Genomic DNA, 22,209 nt, shown 5'->3' with positions numbered 1-22,209 from the left:
AAAAACTTTTGTGTTTCAAATGACTTTGTCAAGAAGGCAAAAAGGCAACCTGCTCAACAGGAGAAAATATTTGGAACCCACATAGTCACTAATGGTTTAATAATCATAATGTATGAAGAAATCACAGAATTTAACAATAAACACACACACACAAAATTAATGAGCAAAATGCGTGATTAGGCATTTTTTCAAAGAGGAAATACAAATGGCTAAAACACACATGAAAAGGTGCTCAACATCACTAGCTATTAGGGAAATGCACATCAAATCCATAAGGGGATATCATTTCACATCTACTAGGATGGCCACTATTAAAAAACCAGAAAATTACAAGTATTGGAGAGAATGTGGAGGAAAAAAAGAGAACTCATTCATTGCTGGTGGGACTGTACAATGGTGGAGAACAGTTTGGCAGTTCCTCAGGAAGCCAAGAATAGAATTTCCATGTGATCCAGCAAACATGCACCTAGCTACCCAGAAGAACTGAAAACTGGGACTCAAGTAGACATTTGCACACTGGTGTTCATAGCAGCATTATTCACGATTGCCAAAAGATTGAAAGAACCCCCGAGTCCATCAATCAATGGAGAGACAAACAAAATGTGATATGCATATGATGGAATATTATTTAGCTATAGGAAGGAATGAAGTCCTGATGCATGCAAAAACATGGGTGAACCCTGAGGCCATTATGTTGAGTGAAATAAGCCAGATACAAAAGGACAAATACAGTATGAACTCACTGAAGTGAAAAACTTACAAGAACCCTCATACAGTCAGAACCTAGAATATAGGTTACCAGGGAATAGAATGGGGAGCCAATGCTTAATTTGTACAGAACTTCAATTAAGGTTGATTGTAAATGTTTGCAAATGGATAGTGGTAATGATAGTACGTTTTTGTGAGTATAATTAACAGCATTAAATTATGTTTGTGAACATGGCCAAAAGTGGAAGTTTTGGGTCATGGTATGTTCCTAGAAGGCAACTTGGAAGATTAAACACGGGACAGTTTAACACAGTGAACCCTGTTGTGGATGAAGCACTGTGGTTAACAAATATAAGAATGTTCTTCATGATTTATAACAAATGTAATGCACTATTGTAACCAAGAAATTAGGATTTAAGGGATGATTTGGATTACGGAATCATATACCTTCTTGCTTTCTGGTATAATGAGGCAGACAAAGGGGAATACCTGAGAGCCCTAAACTATAACTCAGCTGCCCTGATATCTGGAAATATTTTTAAAGCCCTTAACTTGTGCCTTTGTGACTGTAAGAGCTGTTAATCCCTTTATTCTGGTCATTTTCTTGAAGGGCAAACACCCTAATGCTAATGAAGAATTTAAAGTTGGTCACTAACTAGCTTTAGCCCAGACATGTATAACTCATATCAGCTAGACTCTGCTATTGAAAGATACCTTGTCTCCCTTCCTTTAGCTTACACTTCTAGTACCGAAGTGATAGCTCTGCCTGTCTGCTTTTCAGTTTATGTTCTCCTACTGAAATTATAATGATAACAATGTCTCTTTTTCTGCTTTGAAATTGCTGTTTGATAGGACCTCATCTCCCCTTGCAAAAATCCTTAAAATCCTTGAACCTCTCCACTCCCCCCACCAATGTAAACTCAGGGAGACAGATTTTGGGCCTCCAGACCCTCTGCTCTCTTACTACCTGCCTATAAAAAAGTCTTTCTCACTTTGAAACCCCAGAGTCTCAGGAATTGGTTATTGAACATGTCAAGCAAAATAATCCACAGCCACTGTCTAGCAACACTATCACAAGGCATTAATAATGGTGTGGTATATAGGAAAAATATACCTAATGTAAATGATGGACTATAGTTAACAGTAATATTTTAATATTCTTTCATCAGTTGGATCAAACACACCACACTAATCAAGGTGCCAACAGCTGGGGGGGTATACGGGAATCTTGTATTTTTTTGCATGACTTTTTTGTGAACTTCTTTAATTAAAAAAATAACAATTAAAATATACTAAGCAAAAGAAATCAGACTCTAATGATTCCATTTACAGAAAATACAGATGTAAATAAACCAGTAGAAACAGAATTAGATGGGTGGTTACATAGGGCTGAGGAAAGATGGAGGGATTGAGAGGTGACTGCTTAAGGAGTATGGAGTTTTCCTTTTTGGAATAATGAAAATGTTCTAAAATGGATTGTGGTGATGATTGCACAACTCTGTGATTATATGAAAAGCCACTGATTGTATACTTTGGATGGATTGTATGGTATATGAATATATCTCAATAAAACTGTTTTATAAAATAAACAAATAATTAACAGTATGTCTAACATCTGTGTGCATTCCATGCATTTGCTCTTTAAGATAGATACTGGAGTCCCTTTAGAATTCTTTATTTACATATTGATTTCAACCATGTATTATTCTTCTTTGAGATAAGGAAATAGATTCTTATTAATATAGCTTGATAATTCTACAAATAGATTGAGAAGCAAACACCAAATTGATTTCAGTGATCTGATATTTTTCATAACCAAGGTTATTCTTTACTTGCAAATGTTTAAAATAAAAGATTCTTTACAATTTGGAGATGTAAAGGCTCATAAGTAATCTGTTTAAAATCTATAAACCTAAAAGAAGTTGATAGGCTATTCATAGTCTAGAATGAGAGCTGTATAACAAAAGTATATTTTCTATCATAAGGATTGTTTTTAATTAAATATAAGAAATGTCATATGCCAAAATGGAAACAGGCAATTTATAATTGTATGGATGATTCTGTTTTAGAATCAACATCAAACTTGGAGCTTTAACCTGTATGAAAGTATGCATCTGACTAGGATGACCATTCTCAAGCTCCTAGAACTTAGCTTGGCGCATTCCTTTCCCTAAAGTCATTTACATTGCACTGAACCATAGAACTCATTCTCCAGGCAAAACTGTTCTCTTGTCGTATTATAACGACAGAAAAGCAGAATAACACTCATTTCAAAGTATTTTGTTTTCTTTCTCTTTGTTTTAGTTTGCTAGCTGCCAGAATGCAATATACCGGAGATCAAATTGCTTTTTAAAAGGGGAATTTAATAAGTTGCTAGTTTACAGTTTTAAGGCTGAGATGATGTCCCAATTAAAACAAGTGTATAGAAATGTCCAATTAAAGGTATCCAGGGAAAGATACGTTGGTTCAAGAAGGCTCATGAAGTTCAAGGTGGCTCATGAAGTTCAAGGTTTCTTTCTCAAATGAGAAGGCGCATTGTGAACATGGTCAGGGTTCCTCTCTCATCTGGAAGGGCACATGGTGAACATGGCATTCTGCTAGCTTTCTCTCCTGGCTTCCTGTTTCATGAAGCTCCCCAGGAGGCATTTTCTTTCTTCATCTCTCAAGGTCACTGGTTGGTGGACTCGGCTTCTTGTGGCTATGTTGTTCTGCTCTGCTCTCTCTGAATCTCTCATTCTCCAAAATGTTTCCTCTTTTATAGGACTTCAGAAACTAAATAAGACCCACCCGAATGGGTGGAGACATGTCGTCACCTAATGCAGTTTAACAACCACTCTCGATTACATCACATCTCCAGGGAGATGATCTAACTACAGTTTCAAACATAGAGTATTGAATAGGGATTATCCTGCTTTTATGAAATGGGATTTAGATTAAAACATGGCTTTTCTAGGGGACATACTTCCTTTCAAACCAGCACACTCTTCTTGAGGACGAATCAAGTAAATATGAAAAATAACATTTACTATTGTCCCTGCAATGAAATGTTAGAGACCAGTTTTTCAGATGTACATCTCCAACAATATGAAGGCGTCTTAGGAACAAAATATAAATTATATTTGTCTTCATAGTTGTATTCATGAAAGAGGAACAGACATTGATTCAATATAATCTATGCAAAATTTTCCTAATAGAAGATATATTTCTGTACAAATGCAATAAAAGGATGCTGAGGAATTCACACTGAACTGGAGTATTTCCCGTTAAGTTTCAAACAAGATTCTAAAATTTCAGCAAGCAAATAAGTAAAGCATGTGATTACATAATTCACCAAAGTGGAAGCAACAGAAGCTAACTTTTTATTACTAACAAATCACCAAACAAGTAAATACAAATTATATCAATGAAATATAATTTTGCCATACAATTTAAGATAAAAATCAAAAGTCAATAAAAATTCTAGTGTATGTGAGAATGGCTGAAACAAGAATTCTCATGTGATGTTGATATAAGCCATTCAAATGCATTTGTACAGAAATCTGTCTTCTCGTAGGAAAATTTTAGGTTAAAATAAATCCAATGAGAATATTATTCACTTTTCAATTGTCTTGGTGTGAGGCTCATGGGCTTCCACTACCACAGGTCTTGTAATTCCTGACTTCTCAAAACCAATTTTCAGCTAAGAGAGTAAAGGACTGGAAATAAGAGAAGATAGACAAGTATCCCCAGAGATTGGGGACTATCCAATATGACCTTGATATAAAACCCACCAAAGATTACACAAAATAAAGAAGCTACTTTAATAATATGAATGCAAAATGCTGGCAAACTGAATTCAGAATCATGATTAGGTGCTATATACCCTAGATTGAAATATATATATATATATAACTATTAAATTATTTAGAAATTTATCAATAAAATGGAGCCTCTTTGTTTCAAGGGAAAGAGCATCCATGATTATCTTGCTGCTGAAAGTCACTTAATAGTTTTCAAAACACATTTCTGGGAAACATTCTGAGTTAAAAGGAAATATAACTGTACATTTTTTTTTTGAAATTATGAAAGACATCTTTATTCTAACAAGAATAGCAACGAGAAAAATAAGCCATTTATAGTAAACAAACTCAAAGAAATCTCATTGAAGTCCAGAACATAGCCAAGGCTACCCATTTGCATCACTATTAACAGCAAAACAATAGCCAGAAACAGGGCTGCCATGGTTGGAAAGGAGAAAACAAAATTATTAACAGCCTCATAGCATAGAAGGTGAGAGCACAAGTCTCACCTTCTATGTTCATTTGGGCTGAGGTTAGGTAACTACTTTGCCAAAGTCCCAAGGCCACTAGTGAAAAAAGTAGCAGAGTCAAGATTTGAATTTAAGTTTCGTTTCAAAGTTTGAGTTATTATCATGGGCCATCTGGGGTTAGAAGGGTTCACATTACAGACACATCCTATGTAGCACAGAAGCAGGATGGTGCTGGAGCTCCTAGTTTAGACCGCCTGGTTTCCAATCCAAACAGTCTTGGATAGCAGCTGCATTACTTCAGCCAAGTCTTCAAACTTTTCTCCTCTCAGTGTCCTATCTTGTCATATGAAGGCACAACCAATAATAATTTTCACCTTAAAGGGTCACGTTAAGGATTAAATGAACTGAAGCAAAAACAATTTAGAACATTGGCTGATGCTTATCTTTCCCTTGTAATGCTGAAAACATTTCTGTCTCCCAATGAAGGTGGGAAAAGCATCACTGGGGCCTCAGAATCAACTTGCTACAGACTTGGAGGTGGCAGACAACAGGCGCTAGAGAAGGCCAGCGGCCAACAGTGCAGGTGGAGGAGAGGAAAGTAGCAATGGCAGGGTGCTGTCAGCGTCAACCAGGAGCCATGAAAGACTGGAGAGCTGGGTGAGAAGGAAGGGGTGAGGCTCAGGGTGAGTTTAATATGTAGGAGGAAAGCGTGCTCCTTTGTTCAGAGAACCAACTTTCTAGGCCACACAGACAGCATAAATCTTGATGCCCCATTCACCAATGGTACAACAAAGATAATAAAATACAACTGCACAAAACACAGCAGTTAATCCAACAGAGACTCTCTGCCCTATGATGAACACCCAATCAAGAATCAGTCTCCAACCACTAAAAAAGTCAAACCAAGAAAGATAAATAGCAATATCAAATAAAGAAAGAACTTACACCCGAAACACAGAACTGCTAATTAGTGACCTGAGCTGCTCTAAATTTACTATAATTCATTGACAATGGGCTAATTGATTTTTTCCTTTAATTCCCAAAACAGGATTTACAAATTATGAAACTCTGCAAGTTCTTCTTCACCTGCAAAATCCTTTACAACTGCAAAGTTAATTATTCAAGTGTTATTATTATCAATCACTATTATTATTATTACTAGAGAAAGGCAATATAAAGTTTGAGGCCCTGAGTCCTAGAACCAGCTCTTTCTGTTTCTTCTATGTTAATTTTGACAAGTCATTTTTCTCCTCACTTCGTTAGAACTTTTATAACCACAAAATGAAGAAAACAAAATTGGCCTCTCAGCCTTAAAGTGTCAGGATAATCAATCGAAAAATATTTTAACATGATTATAGATTTTAATTACTGACTGCTAGTCATGTTATTTGTTCTGTAAACAAATCACCAAACTTTCATAGCTCAGAAATCATTCTAGAAATAAAGGAGCAATAGAAATTCAGCAACAGAAAATTCAAACATCTTCTTTACAAAAAAGAAGTGTCTCTAGAACCCTCCTCTACTTAAGGAATATGAAAAAACAAAGTTGAGCACAAAATGAAAAAGGTCCAAGTTAGAGAAATCATAATTAAAAAGCAGAACGTGTTACAAATTTGATACTCTCTAGTGATATTTAATATTATTTCATTCTGTATCCATACAGCAACATCTATTTAACAAGGTCTGCATTGTTCTCCAATCTTATTACATGTGGAAAGACAATTTTTTCCTATAAGTACAATACACATGTAAAGACATTTATTTGAAAACATTTAGTGGCTGCCAAATTCAGAAGCCTAAATGGTGCTGCTTTACTATGTCTGAATTATGAAGAAATAATTGAAGCCTTTACAGCAAGAAAGAAAGCCCTGGGGAGCTACTAACAATTTAGCATTGCCAATTCTTGTGGTAATGTAATTTACTTTTCATAGAGAAGTACTAAAATGCTATTCATTATGATTAAGACTTTGCAACTATAGAAATGTAAGGAAAATAATGTGAGGCTCATTATACCAGAGATATCACTTAGCATATAATTTGAATCTCATGGCAAAGCATCCAGAACTCATAAAGGTTTCTTCGAATTTACTACCTTAAAAAGTAAGTATAGGTTGAGATATTTCACTAAGGGAATTTGAGACTCTATCAAAGAAAGATTCTGCTTAGAGTCACAGATTTTATCTATAGTTCATAGAATTCAGACAATTTGAGCATGTGGATAGAAAAAAAAGTCACATCTTTATTTTCACTAACCTCTAACTGAAATTCACCATTTTCTTGAATCACGCTTTTAGTCAAAAGATCACAATAGTGTTAGCAATATCTATGAATTTTTAGTCATAGAAATTATTTTCATACCTCATTCTGATTACTATATACCTTAAAGTATTATTTACATTCATCACTACTCAAAAATTACTATTGCTACTAAACACAAGCCTAGATCTTGTTATTTAATGCATTACAAGGCCCATTACTACATCACACATTTGAATTCTTATGTTTTGATAGCTGTATTTCAATATAATAGACTTCTCTATAATCTCCTGCTTTTGAATATATGCATTGAAATTACTGTTTGGAGAAGGGATGTATAAACTTCACCAGACTGCATGAGTCCACTGCATTGCTGAGGCTTTCAAATGTGTCAGCCTGGCTAGGATAAATGGTCGTCAGAATACCCTTTCTTCTACGATTCCAGATAGGATGAACCACAAGAGACATTTTAGAGAGATTCAAGGGTGCCCTAGAGGCAGCAATCATATTGCTTTCTATTTGGAAGAAGAAGTGTCTTTGTTGATGATGTACACTGGCACTTATCTTCCAAGCTCACTCCAATGGTGTGAGGCAGAGGCTGGATGTGGAACTATTTCATCCTCCCCTGCATCCTCCTCCTGCTTCTCCTGGACCCGCTGTGCCTTTCGCTCTGTGATGAGGCACATGCTCTTTCACTGAGTTTGAGAACAGTGAGAAGAGAGAACTTAGATAAGTTTTTGTCCATTTTCATGGGTTCCAGCTTATGTTTGTGGGTTCCAGTTTCTCCTTGTTCTTTCCTACTTTATATCCATCTTTGCTTTCTAACTGCCTGCCCTGCAGATTTCAAGCATCAGATGCAAAGATAATGACCTTACAGACATTACTTAACCATCTTCCACAATTATTTAAACTTTTATAACAAAGATATATAAGAATTGTTCAGCTCTCTGATCGAAATACTAATCAATGCAGCACAATAATATTAAGAACCCCTGCATCAAAAATAAATTTTCAGACTAAGTAAGATACTGTTCAAGACCATTAAATTAATTATATGACATTTATTCTAATTTCAAAAGCAATTGCTGGCTGGTGTTTTCTGGTTATAAGAATGTATCCAGGCTTATTTCACAATAAGACAATTTGACCACACTTTTTTTTTGTTTAGCATATTACATATATAATATCCCAGGTCAGGCATATTAGGGAGCCAAACTTGAAACTGAGACATAAAAAGGAAAAAAAAAAAAAGGTTTCCAGGAAGTGCTCATTTCAAAGTGTGAGAAAGAATTGCTGAAGAGTGAAGTGCAGCCCTAAAATTTTATGACTCAAACCAAAGAGACAGTTTAATTCCTCTTCTACTTTAGTTCATACTACACTTCAATTTTATGCAGTAGTGTCATATTTATTCAGTCTTACACTTCACTCCAGGATTGGTATTTTAAGAATTTTACGTAATTAATTGAAACCTCATAAGAAAAGCAACAGTATGGCATCACCATTATAAAGGATATATTCCCAGATATTTTAAGAAAGAACAAAGATCTTTCCATGGTCTGCTCAATCGCAGAAGAGAAATTATTCAAATCAAGCACGATTGGGGTTGCGTATCTATGTACTGATGTCTCATCTGGTAAGAATATGACTAGTAATGTGCTCAGACCCATGAATAATTTGCCAGCTATTTTTAAACACTCTAAAATGGCTAAAAACTTCTCCAACTATCAAAAAGAGAAGTCCATATAAATGGCTCAACTGTCCCCCTTCAGACCAACGGACATGGAATTTTCTGTACAATGGCAAAATAGAAAATACTCCTTTAGGCAGATTCAGCAACTGAAATATGTTTTGATGTGGATTTCTGTGGGTGATCATCAAGCCACAGCCAAATATCTGCATTTGTCATCAGCAACACTTTTACTCATTGCCTTCTCCAAATACAATAGAGAGTTTGAAATCACTATTCTTAGCAGCATAAATAAAAGGTCTGATTTGTGCAGGGTACTCAATCCACAGGAGCATAACAGGTAGCAAAAAATGGAAAAATAGTCAGGAAAAGTCAGTTAGGATATTTCAGCAGATTGAAATTTATGTACTTTTCTGCTTCCACTTAATGTTGCAAGGAGTTTATTTTCCCATATATTTAATAACATCAAGTTGGACTATTAGAGCATTTAATAGTTCAGGAGATTTGACTATATAAGGAAAAATATAATGTCTATTTCTATAATTTTATAGATTTCTTTGTCAAAACACATTTTTAATATTTTAACATTAAACTATTTTCCATATTGAAAGTGACCTCCCTGAAACACATTCATTTTGAAATTAACTTTTTCTTGGTAAAGTCGATCTCATTGTTTCCTATAGTATTATATAGCCCACTATAACAGGACTAATTACCTGAGGTATATTGAGAAGCAATGGTGCATGAAACCTTTCCAATATAAAGTTCAGAGCAGGACAAAGGGTGAACTCATTAATGCAGATGTTAAGATAAATGAAATATCAAGTCACAGCTGTTAATTATACTGTGAAAACAAATTAGAATTTGTCAGACTTCAGAAAAAAACATTTTTAAAAATAAAGAAACTGTTCAAAGGGAAATTTTGTTAATATTTTCCTCTTAGGTATAATATCAAGAATATATATACAAGATAGGTTTTTAAAATTTCTAAAAATGGATAGATAGCCTGATCTACATTTTGTCATATTCTATCATGCATGCCCAAGGAGACAATTGATAGTATTTATGAACAAAGAATAAGAAACATCTCCCTGACTATCAGTATGGAAAACTGCTGTGGATCGAGAGAAGGAATTATGGGTAAAATATTATTTTGGAAACCGATGCTCACTATGCTTATCTTATTCTATACGTGACTTTCTAATGGAGGAAAAGCTGGGAATTATTCTTTTAGAGACTAAACTAATTTTATACTTACTCATTTGCATTTATGTTATATAGCAATTTTCTTTCCATTTAGAAGTAAGAGCTTTACTATAAATAACAAACTTGCCAGAACTCTCTAGGTAGAACCAAATTAGCAGTTTCCATGAATCTACCTGGAAACCACGTTCACCTGGCAAATTCAACCCAATGGGGCACCAATCAAATTAGACTCATTAAGAGACAACATGAAGGATTTACTCTTGTGGTATATCTCAAAGATCTTCTGCCGAATTCTTAAAGACAAAGGCATAACAAAACATTTAGATACACCTTACACGCTCTTTTAAGGAATTAGAGTTCTCTTCTCATAAAAATTATCCTACCGATCACAGGTACCTCAACTTTTTGTGATAAATAGAATGGCCCATAAGATATGCTCTATAAGTATATGTGTTGACTAAATAAATGAATTCATAAACTTTACCTTCCATATTGAAATATCTTCATTTTCAACGATAGCATATAGGTAGTTTTTTTGGTCAGGAATGAAAAATACCTGCCCTTCAAATACTCACTAAAACCTCACTTATCAGTTATCTACCACAAAACTCCACTCCTAAGCCTGCAAGACAATGAATATTCAAGATAATTGTCTAAGAAATAAGCTGCCAACCATTCATTCGTCAAGACTCAACAGGCTTCTTCTGTGTTTCCAGATAATTAGAAGATTGTCATTATCACATGTATCCCCTGTTAAACTTCATTTAAATTTTGTTCAAGGTGTCTACTAAAGGCTGATACAAGAAACAAACACATGTGCAGGATTTTTGCCAAATTTTACAAAGTTACCATTGGGAATAGATAGTATTAAGCTGTCCAAATGTATAAGCATCCTCAACACATGAGGAAGAAAATGTTTCCCTTGTGAACTACTATCATTTCTTCCAGACAAAGAGGGTCTAGCAAACTTAGAGTAATATAGCCAAATGCTATAACTTTCCCCTAAACATGTTTGCTTGTTTTGTCTTTACTTTGATGTAAACCATCTCCCTGCCCTATGTATTAGACTCCTGCCTTTCACCATATAATTATGATTTGTGACTCACAGTCTATAGTTTTCTCCTCTATTTGATAATATTTAACAACATTTTAAGAAAGACATTGTGATACGTGTTCAATACAGTGGAGTAAAATATACCTAAAATAAATTATGATATATAGTTCCTATTGCTGAAATCATTGTTGATTCCAGTCTATCATATAAAGAATCTTTGTGCACAAATCTCACTTACGTTCATAACCCTCTTTAAAAGTTACTGACAAATGGTGTTTTGTTCTAAGTCATTCTTCATTGATACACAAAAAGGATTGTTTTCTTTTTTTGTCAACTTTCTTTAGTAGGCATCTATGTCTCTTTCATATATCTTATGTATGGGTGTATATATATATGTATATATATTTTCACATGACACAAATTTGTTTAGTTGTATTTGTGTCATGTGAGATGAATATTCTCTAATATATATATGACAAACTCTCTAGTTTGTCATATATATAACAAATATATATAAATATATATAAAAGTATAATAAATATATACATATAACAAATTTTCCTTAAGTAGTTAAATACATTATTAATTTCAGAACAGTCATCATTTTATCTTCCTTGGAGAAAGCCCAAGTCACTTCTGGCTATATCAGAAATAGGCATTTGGTGAATGGGCAAATCAGCTGAAACTTTTAAGCTACTATTTTATAGTTTTTTTCTTTCTGATCAAGTGATTTTCTGTCTTTTGAGAAAGTAGTATATTTTTATACGAAACAGAGTCAAATCTATTTTCTTGCTGCAAATGTCCATGGCTATAAAATAAATTCTTTGATATTTTTAATAAAGCAAATAACTACTCTTGAACGTCAATTCTTGCCTTCATGTGACCAGAATGAACATTTTTCTTGATATTTCAGGAACTCCAAAATTACATTCACATAAAAATTCACTTTTAGATGAACCACAGTTGCAGTGGCAGTATAAAATAAATACAAATGAATCATTAGCTTAATGATAAAAAATACCAATCATAATTTTTTTAAAAAAAGAATATAATTCAAATAAAAATAGAAGGAAGAGATGAGGGGAGAGTTTGAAAATAAGCTGTTTCAAAAATTAGGAAATCTCATGGCATGAATTTCTCCTATGATGCTCATTCCCTCACCCCACCTCTCAATTTTCATATTTCCAATAATTGCATATTTCCCCAGTTATTTACAGTCAGAGGTTTGTTATCATCTTTGATTTATCATCTCTTTTTTATATCAATTGTTCAGGAAATGTGTAGATATACTGAAAAGCCTCTTGAGACTATCCCTCCCAGTGAATACAGTTTAAGCTGCCTGGCACAAAAGTAATACTTTTCATGGTGTACTCCAACCTTACTTATATATCTTTGCTTCCCATCACTTAATTCATGAAATTCTCTCCCTGATATCTGTAATGGGATTGATCATCATACACTAAGCAAATTCCTAAATCAAACCAATACTCTTATTTTGTACTATCTGGAACGCACCTTGGTGTTGTGTTAACTTTTACCTATATCTGATTTCCCTATTTTAATTACACTGATTCTATGAAAGACTGCAACATTTCATTCATTCATTGTTTTTTCCCACATATGTTTGAATAAACAATAACATACAGGATAGACTTAATGGTTGTGGGAGGGGGCACAGAAAGTTTTAACATAGTCTGTATTTTTTTCACTGATGTTAACCCTATGTTTAATTTTTGTGCAATTGATGTTTACCCACATGAGGTTTTAGCAATATGTCATATTAGCAATAGTGGTCTTATTCTAGTCTTTATTTTATTCCATTCCATTATGAGAGAATACCATTCTCTCATAAGGGAATAGCAGTAATGGACAGAAAAAAGGAAAGTTGTGAATATTTTTTTAAAAGTCCTCATTAAAACATTTGTTCAGATGAATTCCAGTCAGACGTAATTAGCGTATTTCCCAGAGCAGTTCCATTCCAAAGGCAAAGGATCTTCTTTGATTCACCTTTAAACCCTTCGAGAAAACGGTATTAATTTTCCATTGGGGACTGCGCAATTATTCAAGCAGGACCACAGTTAAGCAGATGTTTTGCTAAACGAGTTTACTTCTTCCTCTGGTGTCAGAAAAGCAAAGGAGCTAATGACCTGTTTAAAGAACCTAAAACAGAAGCTAATTCACAATCCTATACTCCTAGCTTGGGAAGATTTAATGTTGGATCAGTTAGCTCTTTTTGCCCAGATAGTCCCTTCCGGGATCTGTTTCGCTTTAAGTGTCTTTCAAAAGAAGGGATTTTGTAAATTCTATCTACAGTTTTCGTAGTGCTGAAAAATTCTCACTGCTTGGAAATCTACACTGATAACAATCCAGGTTTATTACATTTCAGTTACTGATTTTTCTTTTTTACATCACTACAAAATGAAGACTCGATCACCTTTTCTATAAAAATTCTTCCTGTGGGAGACCCGGGTTTGATTTCTGGTCCATGCACTTCCCCATCCTTACCCCCCAAAAATCAACAAATGGTGCTGCAATAACAGGACAGTCACAAGGAAAAAGAATGACCAGTACATCATACAGCATACAAAATTTAAAAAGTTCTTATACATTAATAAAATGCAGGTTTCTTTATGTTTTCTTTTTTGAAAGGAAATAATTCTATTACCTTAAAAACTCCATCAGACACTATGACTGAGGCTTCTTAATCATAATTGTTATTTACAGGTGTCCTTCAAATTACTGGATAGACTACTAAAATCTGCTCTAACCTACAAGTGGATTCCTTATACTACCATATCCAGCACGAATTACCCAGTTACTATTGGGGTAACAAAGCATAACGAGCACGTGCAATGACTATTGTGCCACCAATTACACATCTTTAGATAATTTTTTCACCTAGTTGATCCTCCCCATCCATTTATTATCAGGGATACAGCATATTTTCCCCTCTAGTTTCATGAAAGCAATGTCCCTACATCAAAAGTAAAAGAAGTTGTAAATGTAAAAAAAAAAAAAATGAGCTAACATCCTTTCAATTAACTGGGCCTTTCATAGACTAATCAGGGGTAAAGAGATTATTTTATCTCAATCATAGAAGGTAAGTATGCAAGAGGAGAATAACTGCTTTATATAATGTTTCAGATATTGTGAAATGGCAGAATTTCACAACCTGGAGAGAATCAAAAAGACAGCAAATTTGAAGATTTGGGATATGTTTGATTCAATCAGTCATTCAGAACTGTCCACACAAAAGATTTCATTAATTTGTATTTGTGTCATGTGAGATGTGTATTCTTAGATTCTTATATGTAAGAGGCATCTAATACACATCTCATCATGATGAATATTATAATCATTGAAGGTAAAATCTAAGTATTAGTAGTAAGATAAAATCACTATTTCCTAAAGATGGTCAGTATTCATTTACCTTCATGACACCACGGAGTGCTGTTTGACCGTTTCTCCAGATATAATTTGACGTATTTGCTCACTGACATGGAGAACATTAAAATCACCAATATATCCTTTCAGGTGAAATCAGCATTACTGATAGCACTGATTAAACTAGCTCCCCTACTGATAAGGTTCTTATCACAAGTCATTTAAACATTGGCTAATAGAAACCAGGCAACAGAGTTAATTTAAAGAAGAAATGCATTCTTGCTATTCATTGCAATTGAATAAAATGTAGGTAAAATAAAGCTTTGAAGAGATAAAATCAAGTATGTCTTCCGTTAAAGCAAAATTCAACCCTAATTCCAAATGAAAAAAGGGCTCTTTGCAATGCAGTCTTTTCATTAAGATAAAAACAGATGAACTTACAAAATACAGCAGGGTCTTGTTTAATCACAGCAGGAAAACTGGGTGTATTCTCTTAGAACTCTTCTTAGGTACATTTCCTGAAAAGGAAAATTAAAATGAATTAAACTTAAAGGCTTTCCTTAAAAATAACTATAAAGAAACTGTGCTGGTTTGAAAGGATGTATGTACCCTTGAAAAGCCACGTTTTAATCAAAATCCCATTTCATAAAGGCAGAATAATCCCTATTCAATACCGTATGTAATTAGATCATCTCCCTGGAGACTTAACCCAATCAAGAGTGGTTGTTAAACTGGATTAGGGGAGATGTGTCTCCACCCATTCAGGTGGGTCTTGATTGGTTTACTGGAGTCCTATAAAAGAGGAAACATTTTGGAGATTGAGAGATTTCTGAAAGAGCAGAGAATGACATAGCCACGAGAAGCAGAGAGTCTCTGCTAGCAACCTTTGGAGATGAAGAAGGAAAATGCCTCCTGGGGAGCTTCGTAAAAGGAAGCCAGAAGAGAAAGCTAGCAGATGACTCCGTGCTCACCATGTACCTTTCCAGATGAAAGAGAAACCCTGACCCTGTTCGCCATGTGCCTTCTCACTTGAGAGAAAGACCCTGAACTTCATCGGTCTTCTTGAACCAAGGTACCTCTGCCTGGATAACTTAGATTGGACATTTCTATAGACTTGTTTTAACTGGGACATTTTCTCAGCCTTACAACTTTAAACTAGCAACTTATTAAATTCCCCCTTTTAAAAACCATTCCGTTTCTGGTATATTGCGTTCTGGCAGCTAGCAAACTAGAACAGAAACTAAGTTCACATAATGGAGAGACTACACAAATATTGCACATAACACAGACTTGTCTAAATAGTCTTGTAACTATAATATGATAAGGAGTGTTCCTGACTTTGTTTTTGTGAATATTCAGTTATGACAAATAATTTTATTCAAATTATATAAAGTTTCAAGATATCTAAGTACTTCAGTATATTAAGAATGAGTTGCTTAAAGTTCTACCTTCTAATGGAGACGTTCCAAATTGTATCTTCTGATCTAAGCCTTTTATGCACTGCTGAATATTGCAAGATACCCAAGAATGTCCTCGAAGCCAGAAGACAAACTGAAAAACCAAGCTAAAATATCTGGCCCCAGTTTAATCCAGTTGTTCCATGAAGCGACAGTCTAAAATAAATAGGACGTCTCACCATAATGAGGATGAGTAAAAACATGAAGGATAATCAAAAGAACTGAGTGTGAAGCTAAGTGACAGCTTCCACGTTAGATCCCTATGCATTAGTCTCAACAGCAAGAGAAAATAGTCACAAGCCACATACTTACACCTCTGATGTCTTCACATATAAGACAACACTAACCATTCTACCTTACTTGTTTTAGGGTGCACTCTGATTGGAGGCACACATGAATACAATGTTAATTACTATGTTTGTTTGAAAGGGCTAAAAATGCCAATTGTCTTAATAAGAGCCAGCATCAATATCTCAGAAACTCTCTATTCTTTTTTTCACATGAAGAATGATCACAAGATAGTATTTAACAAACAAGTCAAATAATAGACATTACTGATAATTTTCAAAGAATGTATACAACACAGAGGAAATATGACATTTTCCTATCAGAATTATATCTAATTATAGAATCAATGTTCATAGAGTTACATTAAGAGGGATGAGAGGCATTTAAAATAAGTTTTCCTTTAGGATTAATAAAGCAACTTTATAAAGTCACTGCTGACACTGGGGCCAACTCTAGCCATACTGAGCAGGTAAATGAAACTCAATCTACCTATAGCAAATTGGAAATCAGACACGTCAATTAGAGTAACAAAAAGAACGACAATAAAAATGTTTCCTCAGGAGAAGGATACATTATATAGAAGGATGAGAAATCCCATTTAATTTCTAATGATTATCAATGCAATTAAAAAGTAACTCATAGTTATTGATTATTTCTGCTTATAAATAAAAAATATTTAAAAACCATGCACTGGGGTGGGCCACAGTGACTCAGTGGCAGAGTTCTCGCCTGCCATGCCGGAGACCCAGGTTCAATTCATTCCCGGTGCTTGCCCAGGTAAAAGAAAAGAAAAGAAAACAAAACAAAAAGCACTCATTGTCAAACATCCTAAACAATTAGAGTAGTAGCAATGAAATATTTATCAAACAATTGTATATGGCTTATTTTCCAAATTAAAGAACGGTATCTCACTTCGGCTCAGGCTAGCCTAATTATTGTCATCCAGATTTGACTTCAGCCACTCATTTCACTTACATTCAGTTATATTTTCCATGAGTCAAGGGGTTTTACAGACTATAGGACTTAATGGAATTTTGATATCAAAACCTGAGCTCCACACACAAAGCACTGTGAATTATCACTGGGTTTTTTGGCATAATGAACACAAATACCCTGAATAACTGTGCAAAAATCACGCTGCCATTAATGATCAAAGAGAAGTTTCATATCATGCTATATTCTGCCTCGTCAAGTGAGGTTTTCCAGCTGGCCTGAGAAAGCTTAATAAAGCAGATGTTTTCCCTCTTCTTCATGGAGCTGCGTGAAGAAAAGAAGGGAGGAAGGGAAGGTGGAGGAAGGGAGAAAAGGAGGGGGGAGAAAATTGCATAATAGATATGTATCTGAGGAAAGAAGGGAGTTTGATCCTAAGATGTGGCCATCAGTGTTTTTCTTACGTATTTGGGCTTTTGTTGAGATTGGTGTCCAATATCTCTTTGAATGAGTGACTGAAGAGAATTTAACAGAGAACTACGCAAAAAGAGAATTGCATAAATAAACTTTCCATAGAAATAACGTGATTTGGGTCGGGGCTAGAGGATGTCATGATATGAGTAACAGGTGGTGTATAACGATTTATACATAGGATTTATGTTCCAACTCAGTCCCCTATGATTCATCGTAGATTACTTGGAAAATTGGGAGAATGTTAAGCAAAAAGATAAATTTTTTTTTCACTGAAAATGCTTTATAGCTATGAATATGTAGATTAAGCACAGCATGAGGATAACACATCTAACGATGCTCCACTCATCTTAAACCTCATTTTATGTATATTTTCATTATGATTTAAGTCCCAAAATAGTTGACTTACAAATTTATAATTTTAAGTTTCCAGTAGATGGATAAAATGTTATATTCTAATAGCATTTGATATATCTCATTCCTCTTGGACTCACAAAGGAAGGGCAGGTTTGATAAACTGATGATTTGATAACCAAAAGACAGTATTGATTTAATAACATCTATCATAATTAGCTGTGTTCTAAACTAAGAGCTAAGCTCGAGACTGATATAATCATCTATCTATCCATCCATCCATGCATCTATCATCAATCTACATCTGTATTTACTTAGCTACTTAATCACCCTACCGTTGTGTATATATAATCAGTATTAATATATTCTATTGCAATTCACATCATCTAGCTTTTGTTGTGCCATGAATGTACTGCTGAATTTATTTAAATCTAAAAGATGTTTTCAGTATGATATATAACATTATATAAATGCTATTATTACCTTATCAATAACAGTCCAAAAGTTTAACATAGATTTATATTAAAGATTACTGTTAAATGATCCACTCATGATATTATAGCAAGGACTTCTTTTTGGTGTGGGAATTTGGTCAATAAAAAATTAAATGTTATTAAAATGCTGCTTTTTCCAGAATGTGTTTTATATATCACATTTTCTGTTATTTTCCCCTTAAATGTTGGAAATGTAATAGCATTATCAGAAAACAATTATTAGAAAAACTTATTTTATTAGAATAAAATTAAGACAAGAAAACCAAAAATGGAAAATCTTACATAAGAAGTTTTTTAAAATTGGGATATATAATAAATTTTGGAAGAATACAGGTAGATTGACAGAAAAAAGGAAAGACCTCAGAGATGTTAGTTTGAGAAGAAAAGAACTTATATCATCACTGATAGAACAGGATGTGAAATTATCTCCCACCTCCATGTAAACAACAACTATTGATTTTCAAGAAATATTAGTAAAGAACAAACCATCCCAAAGAATCCACCAAACCAAATGTGCTGTCTTATACTCCCTGAACATGGACATTGTTTTTAATAGTCAGCAATGAACCACTCTTGTTCAAATTGTTTATCTTTCAAAAGCAGTTTGATGTTACAAAATGCAAAGCAGGTAGGAAATTTGAGGATGTTCAGTATATTCAAATGCTGTTAAATGAAAACAAAATCACTGCATTCAGGCTCCTTTATGCAAAGGGTCTTGTATTTAGACTGAATTTCTTCACGAGTAAAAATTATCAACCAGCACTAGAGAATGAGCAATAATCATTATGGGCAGTGATTAAACATGAAAAAGTGAGCTGGACAGCAATAGGAGAACTGGATATTTAAAATTAAAATCAACTTGAAGAAATCAGTAACTATTTTCTGTTTAAGAATGGAAACTAAATGAAAATGAGAGACAGCATGCTGTTGTTGAATGTATATATAGGTTTTGGCAAGGCAAATGTATTCACAAGATCATCCAAGAAATGGATGAGCAAGTGATAATGGAAATATTCTGTAGTTGGCAGAGACCATAATAAAACTTGATAATATTATGAAAGAACATTTATTCTGACTACAAATATTGGCATCAAATAATATTGCACATCATTAAAAAATGTAAAAACTTATTGTACATAAATTTTTACATGTAAAAAATGCTAAAAAATTTATAACAAATTTTTTACAAAAATTAAATAATTTATTATAAAAAATAAGTGTTTACATGTCAAAAATTAAATAACTAGATTTATTGCAGAAGCAGAAAATAAAATCATGTTGAAGGAAGGAAATATTAAGTATTGTGAATTTGAGGAGTTCTAATTTAAAATATTGTTTTAAGTATCTTTGAAGAATTTTGTCCAGGAAATGAAATGATAAGACAAAACTTTTGTAGATTCTTAAAATTCAGAATCTAGGAATTAAATAACTTAAAGGCTTGGAGGATGTAACTGCCTTCAGAAATACATACAGAAAACAACAGATTCTAGGAGAAAGTACTAAAAAGAAAATTTTAAGGAATTGTTTATTTTTTGTTTTGCTATCTACTCTCTAAGCCTGAACATTTAATCATACAACAAAACTGGGGAGAGGAACAGCTGATTTTGTTTCATGGAATGGAAGTTCTATACAACTTTTACTGGCTTCAATTAAATTTTGGGTGATATTGAAAGTTTATGTGTCAACCATAAACTTGAAAACATTATAAATACGCAATATAATTCATACAATTATACCCCTAAAAAACTCCAAGCTGTCATTCATTCTTTTTTACAAATTTCTCAACGGTATCTATATATTGAATAAATACATATTTTCAAAATATCTGCTTTTAAATTTTCATAATTCTGTATTCTCGTCTTAGTAAAATTAATGGTTGGTAGTAGGAGTCTGCAAAATTTTTCTGTAAGGAGCCAAAGAGTAAATACTTTAGGCTTTGCAGGCCTAAACACAGTCTCTGTTTCATGTTCTTCTTTGTGTATACGTGCATTGTGTGTTCTTTGCCCACTTATTGTCCAGGAAAACAGAGTCACAAGAGCTGCAGGATTCTCCCCAAACTTTCTAACCTTCTCTACGTCACCTCAGCTCTGAAAGCATTCGGAAAAATCAAAGCAATAATGGCTGAATATCTTGACCTTGATATACATTCTTACCAAGTGGAATATATCAGAATTAAGAAGATGGCTTAAGTTGACTATGAATTCCATGGTAGTCCATCTTTTATCAAAAATAAAAGTTATTATGGCAAATCAATGTCTTTTTAAAACTAATACATAGGATAACTTCTCCCTTCACTATCTTACAATAATAAAAATACCTTTCCCATTAATTTAGGTTAATACTTCTCACATATTAATGAGCATACATGTCATCTAGGACCTTTTTAAATTGCAGATTCTGATTCAGCAAGTCTACTTTGGGTTGTAACACTCTGAATTTCTGACAAGTTCCTAGTTGATGCAGAAACTGCTGATCCATGGACCACACTGTGCCTAGCAAGTTTCAAGATGATACACGCAATTTGGTGAATTATGATGAGCATGAGATAATTAGTATGCACCACCTCCAATTAATGTTAACTAAACCAAGTGATAATATGGTTTTATGAAGAATCAGCATGCTAGGAACTAAAACCCTTACACTGTTCTTTAAAATCAAGGTAACTTCACTGAAGTATTGCAAAATGCTTTCAGTAATAGTTTAGTAAACATTTTTAAAATATACTCTCTCAGTATATACTCATCATTGTCAGTATCATTTACCAATAAAAAGGTAACTTTTCAAAAGTAAAATATCAAATGTTACTTGCCTGCAAAAATACCATCAAATATAGCCGGATTTTAACATGGAAAATTGGATATCAGAGTAAATAAGCATTGAAACTGTCATAAAAAGTTGAGTTGTGGATTTTTTGTTTCTGTAAGAAAATGTCATATGTCTAAATCTGCATCTCTTTATGACTCCTCCAAAAATAGGGGTCAATAAGGACAGGAAATAAAATTACCCCCATCCTACAGCATAATTAGGAGACAGTTATTATACCATCTTCAATAACACAGAAATCAACATATAAGTGAACATATGAAACCAACACTGATAGCTCTAAGCCCATTCCTCAGCAAACAGGTTAAGAATGCAGAAGAGAGGTAAGTGAAGTGGGGTTCTAATGATGACCAAAATTTAAGAACAGCTTTGAGATCTTACAGATTAGAAAATTAGTTACTAGAAATGGAAAGAAGGCAGTTAGAAATTGCAAGGGCCAGAGATGGTATTCTCTGAATGCAGAACTGTTGAGAGAGAGAAGTAGCATGGAAATAGGAGTTCTCTCGGAAGCTCGATGATGATGGAAAAGAAGGAAACAAGGGGTGGAAGTCAACGGCTAACAGTCTGAAAACAGTATTACAGAATCAGAATTCAAATTGAACCCCTCTTCTCTTAAAAGATGGCATTTAATTTTAAAATTGTATCTTTCTCTGCATCAATAGAAAAGGGATCTTCTGGACTACGAATCAGCAGAGAAAAAAGCTTAAATGAACCAATTTCCACCAAAGAAATAGAGAAAATTATCACAATACCACAGCCAAAGATTGAGGCCCAGATTTTTTCATACATGAAATCAACCAAATCTTCAAAGACCTGATAATGCCAATGCTATTTAAATTGTTCCTGAA

General features: G+C 33.8%; 1 protein-coding gene across 4 annotated transcripts in view; it reads right to left on the bottom strand.

Moving 5' to 3' along the window:
- The window catches only part of MARCHF1 (membrane associated ring-CH-type finger 1), an 894,978-nt gene that overhangs the window by 584,016 nt on the left and 288,753 nt on the right, over nucleotides 1-22,209 (bottom strand). For all 4 annotated transcript variants that reach the window (XM_077139613.1, XM_077139616.1, XM_077139614.1 and 1 more), the window contains exon 2: nucleotides 14,986-15,062. The gene's annotated coding sequence lies outside the window, so the exon portion shown is untranslated. The remainder of the gene's footprint in view (nucleotides 1-14,985; nucleotides 15,063-22,209) is intronic.

This window comes from Tamandua tetradactyla, chromosome 22, assembly GCF_023851605.1.
Source record: "Tamandua tetradactyla isolate mTamTet1 chromosome 22, mTamTet1.pri, whole genome shotgun sequence".
Classification (NCBI taxonomy): domain Eukaryota; kingdom Metazoa; phylum Chordata; class Mammalia; order Pilosa; family Myrmecophagidae; genus Tamandua; species Tamandua tetradactyla.
The sequence above is the reverse complement of the archived record's forward strand: the minus strand, read 5'-3'. Positions and strand labels throughout refer to the sequence as shown.